General features: G+C 37.3%; 1 protein-coding gene across 1 annotated transcript in view; it reads left to right on the top strand.

Annotated features, from left to right (window-relative positions):
* The window catches only part of LOC125670998 (glutamyl aminopeptidase-like), a 288,688-nt gene that overhangs the window by 51,393 nt on the left and 222,382 nt on the right, over positions 1 to 14,913 (top strand). The window lies entirely within an intron of this gene.

Raw genomic sequence — 14,913 nt, 5'->3', positions numbered from 1 at the left:
TTTTCAAAATGGCCGCCATTGAAGAAAATGGCGGCCAAAAATCAGGTCCGTCGGATTTCAACCAAATTTAGTTTCTAGGGTTTTTTAAGGATCCTGAGTGCATATCTGGCATCAAAAAGCATTTCTGACATGGGGAGGTGTTCGGAGACATTTGTGTTGGCATCCCAACACAGTTATAGCTCGTTATTATTATTATTTTCTTCTTATTTTTCCTCTTCTTTAGTGAGAAATTTGTCCGCGCGATTTTATGAACATGGTTCGACTGATCCACTTCAAACTTTGTGAGCTGATAGGGGGTCACTAGGAGGGGTGCAATGAGCTTTTCAAATTTTCAAAATCGCCGCCGTTTGAAGATGGCGGCCAAAACACGTCAAAAAATCAAGGTTGTCGGATTTCAACCAAATTCTATTTCTAGGGTATTTTGGTGACCCCAAGTCCATTTCCACCATCAAAAATTTTTTTGGAGCCGCCATTTTCAAAATGGCCGCCATATACTGAAATATTTGAAAGTGTTAAAATCTGTACAACATTTGGGTTGTGGGGTAAATGGAGGGTCCACAATTCATTTCTAGCATCAGTATTTCCTTCCAATCTATTTTCAGATTTTTCAAAATGGCCGCCATTGAAGAAAATGGCGGCCAAAAATTCAAGTCCGTCGGATTTCAACCAAATTTTGTTTCTAGGGTTTTTTGAGAATCCTGATCTGGCATCAAAAACCATTTCTGACATGGGGAGGTGTTCGGAGACATTTGTGTTGGCATCCCAACACAGTTATAGCTCGTTCTTATTCTTATTCTTTTCTTCTTATTTTTCCTCTTCTTTAGTGAGAAATTTGTCCGCACGATTATATGAACACGCTTCGACTGATCCACTTCAAACTTTCTGAGCTGATAGGGGGTCACTAAGAGGGGTGCGATCAACTTTTCAAATTTTCAAAATGGCCGCCGTTTCAAGATGGCGGCCAAAAAACGTCAAAAACTCAAGGTTGTCGGATTTCAACCAAATTCTATTTCTAGGGTAATTTAGTGATCCCAAGTCCATTTCCACCATCAAATTTTTTTTTTGAGCCGCCATTTTCAAAATGGCCGCCATATACCGAAATCTTTGAAAGTGTTAAAATCTCTACAACATTTGAGTTCTGGGGTAAATGGAGGGTCCACAGTTCATTTCTAGCATCAGTATTTCCTTCCAATCAATTTTCAAATCTTTCAAAATGGCCGCCATTGAAGAAAATGGCAGCCAAAAAACAAGTCCATCGGATTTCAACCAAATTTAGTTTCTAGGGTTCTTTGAGGATCCTGAGTGCATATCTGGCATCAAAAAGCATTTCTGACATGGGGAGGTGTTCGGAGACATTTGTGTTGGCATCCCAACACAGTTATAGCTCGTCTATTGTTTCTTTTTCACTTTTCTTATTATGTCTTCGAACACAAAGTGTCGGAGACATATTGTTTTTGCTCCGTTTCTTATTATTATGTCTCCGAACACAAAGTGTCGGAGACATATTGCTTTTGCTCCGTTTCTTATTATTCTTATTATGTCTCCGAACACAAAGTGTCGGAGACATATTGTTTTTTTTATTCTTATTCTTTTTTTCTTATTTTTCCTCTTCTTTAGTGAGAAATTTGTCCGACCGATTTTGTGAAAGTGCTTCGACAGATGCACTTCAAACTTTGTGAGCTGATAGGGGGTCATTAGGAGGGGTGCATTCAACTTTTCAAATTTTCAAAATGGCCGCCGTTTCAAGATGGCGGCCAAAAAACGTCAAAAACTCAAGGTTGTCGGATTTCAACCAAATTCGATTTCTAGGGTAATATGGTCACCCCGAGTCAATTTCCACCATGAAATTTTTTTTTGAGCCGCCATTTTCAAAATGGCCGCCATATACCGAAATATTTCAAAGTGTTAAAATCTGTAAAACATTTGGGTTCTGGGGTAAATGGAGGGTCCACAATTCATTACTAGCATCAGTATTTCCTTGCAATCAATTTTCAAATGTTTCAAAATGGCTGCCATTGAAGAAAATGGTAGCCAAAAATCAAGTCCGTCGGATTTCAACCAAATTCAGTTTTTAGGGTTTTTTAAGAATCCTCAGTGCATATCTGACATCAAAAAGCATTTCTGACATGGGGAAGTGTTCGGAGATATTTGTGTTGGCATCCCAACACAGTTATAGCTCGTTCTTATTCTTATTCTTTTCTTCTTATTTTTCCTCTTCTTTAGTGAGAAATTTGTCCGACCGATTTTATGAACATGCTTCGACTGATCAACTTCAAACTTTGTGAGCTGATAAAGGGTCATTAGGAGGGGTGCAATCAACTTTTCAAATTTTCAAAATGGCCGCCGTTTCAAGATGGCGGCCGAAAAACGTCAAAAATTCAAGGTTGTCGGATTTCAACCAAATTCTATTTCTAGGGTAATTTAGTGACCCCGAGTCCATTTCCACCATCAAAAGATTTTTTTGAGCCGCCATTTTCAAAATGGCCGCCATATACCGAAATATTTGAAAGTGTTAAAATCTGTACAACATTTGGGTTCTGGGGTAAATTGAAGGTCCACAATTCATTTCTAGCATCAGTATTTCCTTCCAATCATTTTTCGAATGTTTCAAAATGGCCGCCATTGAAGAAAATGGCGGCCAAAAATCAAGTCCGTCGGATTTCAACCAAATTTAGTTTCTAGAGTTCTTTGAGGATCCTGAGTGCATATCTGGCATCAAAAACCATTTTTGACATGGGGTGGTGTTCGGAGACATTTGTGTTCGCATCCCAACACAGTTATAGCTCGTTATTATTATTCTTTTTTTTCCTTACCGATTTTGTGCAGAGGATTTCTCGGAGATGGCTTGATCGATTTGCTCCAAATTTTTAGGGTTGATGCATTGCTATCTGAAGTTTATACCGCTATTTCAATTTTTGAAAATTCTTTTGATCCCTCTCGGCCCTTTATTTGAGGGGCTGGCCCCTAAACTTGATATGGTGGAATATGTCTTTTGTTCTATACCGTTTTGCAAAATGTTTTTAGTTTTCAAGATACATAGGATATTCATTTTTAGGGGGCATCCGCAGAATTCCTTAAAAGGGAACTTAAGACAAAATTTAAAGATGGCATATTGTTTAGAGTCACATTCTGACCAATTTATGTTCGGTAACGCTTTACAAAATATTTTTCGTTTAAGAGATAGAAGGCATCAAAGTTTCGTACATGATTCCCCTTAAATCCCTTATTACGTAATCAATATTCATTTCGCTGACATCAGCAATTGCAAAACGGCAGCACGAACAACTTTGCTTCAATAATGCTTAACAATTTCGTTTTAGTTTTTGATATTTAGAAAATACTTTTGACCCCTCTCGGCGCCTTATTTGAAGGACCAGCCCCTTTTTCTTAATATCAAATTAAAGATCTTGTGTTTTAGGGGACATCCCCTGAATTCCTTAAAAGGGAACTTAAGACCAAATTTAATTAAGGCATATTGTTTAGAATCACATTCTGACCAATCTATATTATATACATATGTAACGCTTTACAAAATATTTTTCGTTTAGGAGATAGAAGGCATCAATATTATTATACATTCTTTTTCTTAAATCCCTTATTACGTAATCAATGTTCATTTTACTGACATCAGCAATTGCTAAACGTCAAAACGAACAACTTTGCTTCAATAATGCTTAGCATTAACAAATTCTTTTTAGTTTTTGAAATATTTAGAAAATACCTTTGACCGCTCTCTGCGCTTTATTTGAGGGGCTGGCCCCTAAACTTTGACATGGCCGAATATATCTTGTCATTATCTACAACCTTTGTTCTATAATGTTTAAGGATGGCATATTGTTTAGAGTCACATTCTGACCAATTTCTGTTATACAACGCTTTACAAATTATTTTTCGTTTAAGAAATAGGAGGCATCAAAATCGCAAAAAAAACCCACCCCAACCATCGAGTTTAAGTGAATATCTATCATCTATCATCCCCAAAAATTTGACGATAATCGGTGTACGAATATTCGAGAAATCGCGTGAACAAAAATTGTAAGAAAAAAATGACAGAAAATACTTACAGACCCTGAAGCGTACTACTACACCACTCGCACGGAACGGTACCAAACGATTCTTGCACGGAACGGTGAAAGGTTTGCACGAAACGCTGAACGATCTGCACGGACGGTGAACGGTTTGCACGAAACGCTGACCGGTCTGCACGGAACGGTGAACGGTTTGCACGAAATGCTGACCACTTTGTAGGCATGGCTTGCACGCTTTGTGAATGGTCTGTACTGTGATGTTTGTAATACACACAAGTCGACATAACTGTACCACATTTAATACTGCTGAATAATTTGATTGGTTACACAATACTGCGCGTGCGCACTAAGCCAAATATATTTATAGAAATGAATGCGGATTCCCCAACTAAGAATAGATTACGAGTACAGATAAAAGTGTAAACATAATATGACATCCCCCTTATGAGGTTACAAACAATTTGCAGACTGACTGTCTCTCAAAAAAAAAATAAATCTAAATTTTCAATATTAAATGAATGAAAATAAAGTTGTTACAGTTCATAATGAAAACATTATCTAGTGATCGGACAACATTATCTAGTGAGCGGACAACATTATCTAGTGAGCGGACAAGCACTATTCCAGTTAAGATTCCCTCATTATCTAGTGAGCGGACAAGCACTATTCCAGTTAAGATTCCCTCATTATCTAGTGATCGGACAAGCACTATTCCAGTTAAGATTCCCTCATTATCTAGTGATCGGACAAGCACTATTCCAGTTAAGATTCCCTCATTATCTAGTGATCGGACAAGCACTATTCCAGTTAAGATTCCCTCATTGAATAAAGTTATCGTCCCTGAACCATGCTGGTTTCACGATTGTTCTTTTAGGTCTTGGACTCGTAACTTGCTGTTCGGCATGGCCTTCGGGTTGTTCAATCTGACTTTTCGGTAACACGATGTGATCTTCCTCGTCTACAATCGGAATCGGTTCTTCTTTAGTTTTCATTATATGTTTACGATTTCTTCTTAATGTTTGTCCACTTTCTGTTGATATAATGTACGATCTTGGTGAGTTGTGTTTTCCCACAATAACAGCTGGTTCCCAAGTTTTGCCATATCTATATCGCACTGGATCTCCGAGTTCGAGCGGTTTCATATCCTTTGCACTTTTGTCGTAATACAGTTTTTGCTTTTGTTGTCTCTGTTTCAGCATCATTTTTGCATTTTCCGGTGTTTTCGGTTCAAGAAGTTTCGGATTGGTCGGTATGATGTCTCTAAGCATTCTTCCCATTAACAGTTGAGCAGGAGAATAGTCCATCCCAGTCACAGGTGTGTTTCTGTACTCTAATAGAGCAATACATTAATCTTTTCCTTCTGCATGTGCTTTATTGAAAAGTTGTTTCACGGTCTGAATGCTTCTCTCTGCCATTCCATTCGACTGACTATGCGTTGGACTTGACGTTGACAGTTTAATGTTGTACTCCTTGGTGAACGTTTTAAAGAAATGACTGTTGAATGGTATATTGTCGGAAACTATTTCCTCGGGAATTCCATGAACTGAGAAAATAGCTTTCAAATTGTTCACAACTGACTGTGCATTTGTTCCTTGCAGCAGCCTTATTTCAACAAATTTCGATTAATAATCAACTACCAGTACATAAGTCCGTGATTTATATTCAAAATTGTCAATTCCAACTTTTTGCCACGGTCGCGCAGGGATTTCGTGTTGGATCAAAGTTTCTTTCTGATTTTGTCGTTTGAATTTGTTACAAATAGAGCACTGGCTACAAACCATTTCTATATCTGCAAACATGTTTGGCCAATAAAGGGACTGTTTTGCTCTCGATTTGCACTTCTCCATTCCCAACGGGCTTTCATGAATTTTGCTGAGTACATAATTTCTTTGTTCCATCGGTACAATAATCCGGTCTCCGACAAACATAAAGTTGTCTGCTTCATGGATTTCTGCCATGTAATTCCAATACGGTCGGATACTTTCTGGAAGATTCTTCTTGTGGTGTGGCCATCCTTCCTCCAAAATCGTTTTTAAATTTATTAGTTCCGGATCACGCATTGTCGCATTTCTCATTTCAGACAGTTTGTCGTCACTGAATGGCAAATTTTGGATCAATGTGTATATCATTATATCCATTTCTTCTTCGAGTTCTTGCTTGGAGTCGTTTTCATTTACGAATGCGCGTGAAAGTGTGTCGGCCACATACATGAATTTTCCCGGTGTGTATTTGAGATCTAAATCATACTTCTGGAGCCTGAGCAACATCCGTTGTAAACGTGGTGGAGCTCTGTGAAGTGGTTTTGATTTAATTGCCTCCAACAGATTGTGGTCGGTCTGCACTAACACTTTTTTGCCATATATGTACTGATTGAATTTCTCACAGGCGAATACAACAGCAAGTAGCTCCTTTTCTATCTGCGCATAATTTTTCTCCGCGTCCGTCATAGATTTCGACGCATACGCAATTATTCTTCCAATTCCACTTTGAGATGCATCAGTTTGAATAGTCACATCTTTTGTAACGTCGTAGTACGTCAACACTGGGTTTGCTGTAAGTGCTGTTTTTATCCTGTTTAACGCCTCATCTTGTTCATGTTGCCATGTAAATGGTACGTTTTCCTTGAGTATCGTACGCAGTGGAGCAGTAATCTCGGACATATTCGGTATATACTGTGCAAGAAAGTTTATTGTTCCCAATAATCTTTGAATTCCGGCTTTATCTGTCGGAACAGGCATTTTCTGAATTGCCTTTATTTTCTCCGGATCGGGCTTCATTCCGTCCGCACTGAAAACATTTCCCATGTATTTGACTTCATGTACTTTCAACTGAATATTGTCCTTGTTGAATTTAATGTTTTTGACTTTCGCTCTTTTCATCACCTTTCTAAGCTCTGTTTCGTCTTTTCCGGCAATTATCATGGCATCTGCTATCATGTGTACTCCTTGAATATCACCGAATGTTTGCATATTCTTCCTCTGGAAGACTTCACTAGCGCTTGAGATTCCAAATGGCAGTCGTGTGTAGCGGTAACGACCGAATGGAGTTTGAAATGTACATAAATACGAACTTTCAGTGTCCAATTCTACTTGATGATATCCATCTTTTTCATCCAAAATTGTAAAGAGCGATTTTCCATTAAGCTGTGAAGCAATCTCTTGTAAAGTTGGTATTTTGAAATGTTGTCTTTTGATTGCCTTATTAAGATCCCTCGGGTCTAGACACAGTCTAAGATTTCCATTTTTCTTCTCAACTATCACTAAACTGTTAACCCAGTCTGTTGCTTCTTCAACTGCCACGATTACACCGCTTTCCTCTAACTTTTCTAAAGCTTTCCTTAGTCTCGGCATGATTGTGTGTGGTACCCTTCTGGGTGGATTGATCACTGGCTTAACTGTCGGATCCAGCTGTGTATGGTATTGGCCTTCGAATTTTCCTAAGCCATGAAAAACTTCTTTTTCGGCTAGTAGCGATTTCATTGTCACATTTTCATTTTGTTTTTTTGACAACTTCTACTTTCTTCACCAAGTTCATCTGCGAACAAGTTTTCAACCCAAGAATCGGTGTTGCGTCGAAATAAACAACGTAAAATTCGGCATCATTACTTTGAGAGTTATTCTGCGTTTTCAGATTTAGATTCAATCTACCCAGCGGTTTTACGACTTTGTTTCCATACGTCGCTAAGTTGACACGTGTTTGTTGGAGTTTTGCGTTCTTTAATTTGCTGAATAAGCTCTTCGGGATAACGTTTGTTTCGGCGCCCGTGTCTAACTTGAATTTCACAGTTTTGCTCTCTATATTGACAAGTGAATACCATGCGTTGTCTCCCTTTGAATGATTCTGTGATTCTACTGTGTGAACTTTAAGTTCGCCTATGTATAGCTGATTGTCTGATGAGTCAGATTCTACATCAAAGTTTTCTACTTCATGTATTCTTTTCTTGGTGAAACATTGCTTTGCGAAATGATTAGGTTTCTGACACAACCTGCATTTTTTTCCGAATGCTGGACAAGAATTGGGTTTATGATTGTTGCCACATTTCTTGCAGTCAAATGTTTTTTCTTTGTAGACTTTATGCAGGGGTTTTGAGGCTGTTGATGTGATTTTTTTCTGCTTTGTTTGCGCTACAGGGAAGTGTTCTTTTGTGTGGGATTTCTTTGAGATTGCATCTACCTGAGCTTCACCTTTAATTGCCTTCAATTGCTTTTTACTTGCCTCGGCTGCCCTACACATATCTACAACTTTTTCGAGCGTTGGGTTGTCTCTTTCTCACAAGAGCCTTTCTCTCAATCTTTCATCCTGGATACCAAATATGATTCTGTCTCTTATCATTGAATTTGTTTGATCACCGTACTCACAGTTTTTAGCCTTTGTTTTCAAATCATTGACGAATTGGTCGAGGGTTTCCCCTTCGGTTTGTTTTCTTTCCCAGAACAGGTACCGTTCAATTAGTGTGTTTTTGCGGGGCATACAATGATCTTTGAATTTATCTAAGACTGCTTGAATTTTGTCTTTGTCATCATCTTCCGTCCAGGCGAAATTATTGAAGATTTCTATACCTTCCTCCCCGATGACGTGAAGCAAAATGGCTACTTGGATTTTTTCATCCTTCTTATCTTTTCCGCTTGCCTTTAGGTACAGGTCAAAGCGCTAGGACCAACGTCTCCAGTTTTCGGACAGATTACCGCTAAATATTAGCACATCAGGTGGTCGAAATTCATTCATATTGTCTATATTTCATCAGTTTCTTCTGACACCATGTAATGTTTGTAATACACACAAGTCGACATAACTGTACCACATTTAATACTGCTGAATAATTTGATTGGTTACACAATACTGCGCGTGCGCACTAAGCCAAATATATTTATAGAAATGAATGCGGATTCCCCAACTAAGAATAGATTACGAGTACAGATAAAAGTGTAAACATAATATGACATGCACGAAACGGTAGGCGTGGCCTGCACGCGTTGATTTTTTTTGGGTATTATTTGGTTTAAATAGTTTCAATATAATCTAGATATTAAAAAAGGGTTGAGAAAGAAATGATGATGATTCATTTTAAAATGATTGCTCATGTACGACGCGGTAAATTTCATTTTTGCTTATTAGATCAATAAATTATGAACACGTTGGAATGAAAACAAATGAATTCGTTTTTTAATTTCGGAAATAAAAGAAAAATTATATCGTCACGGAATATTGATTAATCAAATTTTATTGATTCACTGCTCTATTAAATTCATTGAAACTGAATATGAAATGGTCGCGTCTGTTTCGATATTTTTGCACAGTCATTCTGAGTGTTGTTAAAATACATTTGCAATTTGTATATTCCAGGCCTCTTCCCAAAGACATGTTGAATAAACCTATACATTTTATATACATGTGTACGTGAATGAAAACAGATAAAATGATTTAAAGAAATTTCTCGTCAGGAAAGATTGAAAATATTTTTGGGCGGGGAGAGGGTTGTGAACGGTCTTCAAGAAACGCTAGGCATGACCTGCACGCTTTGATTTTCCCCCCGGCATTATTTGCTTCATCCTGGGGTTAGTATCAACAAGGAATAGTTTGATGACTTACGAACACGTTGGAATATGCATAAATTGTATCGTCATGGAATATTTATTATTCAACTTTATTTATTCATTGCTCTATTAAATTCATAGAAAAGTCGCGTCTGCATCGCTATTTTGTACATTCAATCTGAGTGCCGTTAAAACACATGTGTAATTTGTATTTCCAGGCCTCTTTTCAAAGACAGATCTTGAATAAACCTATACATTTTTACATACGTGTATGACAACAGATAAAATGATTTTAAAAAATCTCGTAAGACTGGAACATATTCTCGGGCGGGAGGAGGGATGCATCTAAACATAGAATTAGCCTGTCGATAAGAACCTGTCATCTTGGATATTAAGAAAGGAAAATACAAAACAAAAAGGAAACAATCAAAATAGGATTGAAATAGATTGAGAAATAAGTCATATAAATGAATAAATAAAACAACTAATGACTAACTACAGTAATGATCAACATATATGCGAGCGGATCTAACATTCAATTTTAATTAGATTGTTGCATTTGCCACAATTTTAAACCTATAGAAAACTGCATTCATTTTTGAGAGACAAAAGATATAAACATCTCTTTTGTCATATTTCGATTGCCCCGCCGATTTTCACACCTTCTGTACAAATGTTAATTTCAAATACACGGATTAGCTTACCTCTATTGTGGTAAAAAGAAAAAGGACCTTGGAATTTGCGTAGAATATACAAGTTATACACAGGTCGGTCTTTGCATTATGCAGACAGTTCTGATGAACTATTTTGATGAACTATTTTTTATTTAAAAAGGGAAACTTGATCATACAAATGTAACAAGACAAATGAATTATTCCTATATACAAATAAAAAACAAATAAAAAGATAACGAGGGCAGAGATATACATGTCTCTGCACTTGCTAAAAACTACCAAGTGTGAGAAAATATTATATCGGATTCTGCTCTGCCTGGTGGTTTTATAATAAACTGTTTTCTTTCGATTATTTGCAGATTTTCACTGTTGAAAGCCCGTCTTAGAGACATTTTGAAATAATTGGTCAAATTCCCAACAATGTTTACCTGTCCTACATTCTAAGGGCGTGGTTTGAACGATCTGCGTGTTTCTATTGGCGTGGCTTGATCCTGCACGAAACGATTTGCACGGAACGGTGAACGGTCTGCACGAAACGCTGAACGGTCTGCAAGGAACGGTGAACGGTTTGCACGGAACGGTGAACGATTTGCACGAAACGCTGAACGGTCTGCACGGAACGACGAACGGTTTGCACGGAACGAAACGAAACGCTTTGGAGGTGTAGTAGCACGCTGTAAGAATAACGATAAAGTCTTCCGTTGGAAACGGAAGACCTTAATAAACCGAGCAATCACTACAAGGTTTTCCGTCTGAAACGGAAGACCGTAATAAAAGAGGAAAAGAAACATAAGAATAACAAGAATGTCTTCCGTTAAGACGGTTAACCTTAATAAAAGAGGAAAAGAAACATAAGAATCACTATAAGGTCTTTTTCGTTGAGACGGAATACCTTAATAATAAAAAGAGAAGAAAGGAAACATAAGAATCATTATAAGGTCTCCCGTTGAGAATAATAAGAAACGTAGTAAAAACAAGATGCCCCCGACACTATGTGTTCGGGGACATAATGATAAGAAGCAGAGTAATAACAATAAGCTTCCAAACTTTGTTCGGGGATCATAATAATAACTAGGCACGATCTCGTTGCGAGCAACGAATAAGTCTACCGTTCGATTTTGAGATTTCTCCATATCCTTTCAACGGCATGAGATGTTAAAGAATGTTACGCTGAAAGGGGGGAGGGGGGTAGTAAAATCAATCCTTAAAAATATGAATAACTGCATCAAGGAAAACCATGTTTAATATCTTACATAATGAGCATTGGGATCGGTCCTCTAGTGTCCAAAGGTTACGACGCAGGAATCGCTGGAACAAAAAAAAAAGTATGCGTGAAAGACGTCTTTTTTTTGCAATAAGGGTGTATTCCCCCCCCCCCCCCTTTTCGACCTTCCCTTTCTTCTGTCACCATCTGTAAAGTTTTTTCTTTCTTTTGACGCCTGGATGGTGTATGACCCTACTAAGCGGAACTTACCGGTCCATACTGGCGTATTTTGAAGGGTATGTAAATCCGGAAACTGCTCTACTGTCGCGTTTTTCAAAATCTATAGAATGGAAGCAGATCTTCGTAATTCTAACAAATGCAACAAAATTATTCGCGATTAAACACTTGCGATTTCCAGATTTTGAAAAGGACATTTTCAGTGAAAGTGCTTGTTACAAGAGAGCACAGCTTAAATAGAGATAGAGAAGCGTAAGTTCATTGAAATATTGGATGAGTGCATTAAATAGATAGAAATTCTACAAGATTTTTCATTCATTGCGACTCTTCGTAAAAAGATGGCAGCCAAAAAAGGAGTGCAAAATGGCTTATTTCCCCTTTTCACCTGTTACGAGTACTTTTCTCCTATTTTCAGGAACTTTAGACTACAACCAATTAATTATTCCTCAATCACATTGTTCGCAACACATAATTTGTCGAAAAAATAAATCGCGACTGAATTAAAGCTGATTTAGTGAATTTGACATGTTGCACATACTTTTCTGCTCTAATTTGTGTCGAAAGTTTAGAGCATTGCAATATTTTGCAAATAGTACTTTATTTACCTCTACTGAATTGATATCAAGTTAAATAATCAAACAACACTTGTTTTCTCAACAAAATATAGGAAAATGTATGTTGATGTTTAATTCCCCTCGGCTCTTATTCAGTGGACTGGTCCCAAAATCTTGATATGGTTATTATCTACAACGTTTGTTCTAAAACGTTTAACAAAATTCTCCTCTACAATCGTCGATAATTTCGAGTTGATATTTTGTATAGTTTCCGAGAACACTCTTGGACAAACTGACTCCCTAAATTTAAGAAAAACGTCAACATCTTACGCAATAATTGACGTAATCAAAATCGAAAAAAAAGATATCGAGATTACGTGGATACACTATACAATTGAGAGATCTATAATCCCTGAAAGTTTCATTTCTTTATTTTCAGTCGTTTTTGAGATTACCCCCGGACAAAATGACTTTAAAAAACGGAAATTGAACATATCTTACGAACGAATTAAGTTTGAATAAATGAAAAAAATGTCTAAGGGTATTACAATTCTCTATCATCTCTGAAAATGGCAAGAGAATCTATCAAGCCATCCCTGAGAAATCGTGTCGACAAAATTTGAATATTGTAAATTTTTCATCCACTTCTTGTTTAAACCGGAACAGTGATCCTTAATCATTACAAGTTTTTGAAAATTTGTTGTAACGAATTATGCAATTTGATATAACGAATTTCGGAATTCGTTATTTCAAATTGAATTCGTTTTTTCAAATTTTGAAATCCGTTATTACGAAGTTTACAAATTCGTTATAACGAATTTAATCGGTTATAACGAATTTTAAATGTTTAAATAACGAATTAAAATCAAAATAACGAATTCTGAAATTCGTTATTTCAAATTAGAAATATATTTTGATAGGTCATAAATGGGCTTCCGTACTACTGCTTGTTTTCAAACTAATCTTAAAGAAGGTCTTACAACGTTTCCGTAAGATATTTAATTTTAACGATTTAGCTATCTCGTTATAACGAGAACCGCCGCGGTGGCCGAGAGGTTAGAGCGTTCGCCCCGCATGCGGAAGGCCGGGGTCCGAATCCCGGCCACGACAGACCGAATTCGTTAAAACAGGTAGTGACAGTTCCATCGCCAAACGCTCGGCATCAGGTGTGAATGTCACGGGTCCTCGGAGATGACCTTAAAAACGGATGGCCCGTGTCACAGTAGGTGTGGCACGCTAAAGAACCCTCACTGCTCAATGACCGTAAGCGCCGAGCATAGGCCTAAATTTGAAGCCCTTCACCGGTCTTGGTGACGTCTCCATATGAGTGAAAAATTCTCGAGCGTCTCGCAAGATACAATCAATCAATCGTTATAACGAGTTAGCTATCTTGTTATAACGAGATGATTAGCTCGTTATAACGAGAAACTAACTCGTTATAACGAGATAGCTAAATCGTTATAACGAGATACTAACTCGTTTTAACGAGATACTAACTCGTTTTAACGAGATACTAACTCGTTATAACGAGATAATTAACTCGTTATAACGAGATAACTAACTCGTTATAACGAATGATTAATTCGTTATTCGTTATAACGAGATAATTAACTCGTTATAACAAGATACTAATTCGTTATAACGAGGTACTAACTCGTTATAACAAGATAATTAACTCGTTGTAACGAGATACTAACTCGTTATAACGAGTTAAAAAAAATTCACCTTTCAAACATGAGCCAATCCGTTTTCGCTTTCGTATGTTTTAGCAATACTCAACATAATTTTTTTCATGATTATACAAAGTACAAATGTTACCTTAAAGATTTCAAACGCATTACGTTTCTTGTATAACATACTTCAAAAGTATAACCATGCTGAGTTTTTAGGTCACCTGAGTAAACTCAGGTGACCTATTGCAATTGGTTGTTGTCCGTCGTGCGTTAACAATTGAACATTTTGAACTTCTTGATAACTACCAGTCCAATTCTGCTCATATTTGGCATGAAGCATATTTGGGACAAGGAGGACTCCAGCACCCCTGGGGCCCTAGGAGCGGGCAAAAACTGCCCAAAATTGACCAATTTTCAAAAATCTTCTTCTCTACAAATGCACAGGTGTAAGAAAAACTAAGTGCATAGTGATGTAGAGCAGGAAGGCCTCTACCAAATTGTAACTTTCATGATCCCCGGGGTAGGGATTCTGACCCCAGGGTGGGGCCAAACTTGTGATATACTGTTTATGTGTAAAACACTTTTAAAAATAACATCTTCTTTAGTGTTATTGATACTAGATTGAAACTAAATGGATATTTAGAGAAAAAAAACCAGGTAGTCCTTTACCAAAATTGTAAATTTGATGATTCCAGGGGTAGGGGTTTTGGCGTCAGGGTGGGGCCAAAATGGTCAGTTATTAAAGGTCAGTTATTAAATGTGTTAACAATAGACATTTTTAATTTCTTCTTGGTAACTATCATTCCAATTCTTTTCAAATTTGGTATGAAGCATCTTTGGGACAAGGCGGGGCAAAAACTTCCCAAAATTGACCAATTTTCAAAAATCTTCTTCTCTACAACTGCACATGTGTAAGAAAAACTAAATGTCTAGTGATGTAGAGCAGTAAAGCCTCCACCAAAATTGTAAATTCCATGATCCCCGGGATGGGGGTTTTGACATCAGGGCG

The sequence above is a fragment of the Ostrea edulis genome, chromosome 4, assembly GCF_947568905.1.
Source record: "Ostrea edulis chromosome 4, xbOstEdul1.1, whole genome shotgun sequence".
In the NCBI taxonomy this organism is placed as follows: domain Eukaryota; kingdom Metazoa; phylum Mollusca; class Bivalvia; order Ostreida; family Ostreidae; genus Ostrea; species Ostrea edulis.
Note: the sequence above shows the minus strand (reverse complement) of the source record. Positions and strands in the feature narration are given on the sequence as shown.